This window comes from Labrus mixtus, chromosome 15 (genome assembly GCF_963584025.1).
Source record: "Labrus mixtus chromosome 15, fLabMix1.1, whole genome shotgun sequence".
Classification (NCBI taxonomy): Eukaryota; Metazoa; Chordata; class Actinopteri; order Labriformes; family Labridae; genus Labrus; species Labrus mixtus.
The window spans coordinates 27,123,219-27,124,294 of NC_083626.1; the positions used below are offsets into that span (position 1 = coordinate 27,123,219).

Genomic DNA, 1,076 nt, shown 5'->3' on the forward strand with positions numbered 1-1,076 from the left:
CAGAAGGCAGGGCCAGTGGATGAGAGCGAGACGTGGTTACTAAGTGAACAAGCAAACAGATAACAAACATTTCATTTTCGCTTACTTTTTATCTTAACCGTATTTGGTTCACACAGAAGTTACGATTACAAAAAGACAGAAAAGTCAACTGAACACAACCGTAAACAAATATTCAGTTTGAACAATTTTGTTCATTTATGTTGTTATGGAGTTCCTGCTTCGATTCCCCGTCTTGACAGGAGTCTCTCTGTGTGGAGTCTGCATGTTCTCCCCGTGCATGTGTGGGTTCTCTCCGGCTTCCTCCCACAGTCCAAACACATGCTCGTTAGGTTAACTGGAGACTCTAACTGTGTGGTCTGTAGGTGTGAGTGTGTCGGATGATTTTCTGACATGTTTGATATTTTGTCTGTGAGTATGATGTCTGTTGTGTTGTTGTGTTGGAAATCATAAAAAACAAAACATGATGGTTTGATTCCCTGTAAAGAAATAATCCGGACACACAAACGAAGCAGCTTCTCATTGGATGTTCAAGAGTTTCTGTTTATATATGTACAATTTAAATCACAGTTTTAACAAAATATAAAATAAATAACATGAACAATACTAAGATAAATGCATTCTGAGTGACCAGTCGCTTTACGACTGAGGCGTCTCTTCTTTTCAAATCTGTTGTTTCTGCCTCCCGCAGACAATTACAAACGTTTGTTTTTCCTCAAACTACATTTCCCATGAAGCACTGGGTGTAAGCATCCCATCTCACATAATATCATCTTGTTTTTTTATATATATATATTTTCTATAAGTTTTTTTTCATTTAATATATCTATATATGTTTTGTTTTTTTTTGCACCTGGGATTTCCTCCCAACCCCCTTCCTGAATTGACCAACCACAGTTCAGCCCTGCAGCCTCCTTCAGCCAATCAGGAGCAGGCGTCTGAGCAGGCGACAGACAGTGGTGTGGTCGACGGTGAGAGGTCACAGAGGCAGAGGTCAGCAGCAGCGGTGCCCACGTAGGCCACCCTGGTGTGTGCGTGTGTGTGTGTGTGTGTGTGTGTGTGTGTGTGTGTGTGTGTAT

The 1,076-nt window shown here is 41.3% G+C and overlaps 1 protein-coding gene across 4 annotated transcripts in view; it reads right to left on the minus strand.

The window, feature by feature from the left end:
* Window positions 1–519: 519 nt before the first annotated feature.
* rgs19 (regulator of G protein signaling 19) overlaps window positions 520–1,076 on the minus strand; it is a 28,063-nt gene continuing 27,506 nt past the window's right edge. For all 4 annotated transcript variants that reach the window (XM_061058320.1, XM_061058322.1, XM_061058321.1 and 1 more), the window contains one exon: window positions 520–1,076. This exon is cut by the window's right edge and continues 2,109 nt beyond it. The gene's annotated coding sequence lies outside the window, so the exon portion shown is untranslated.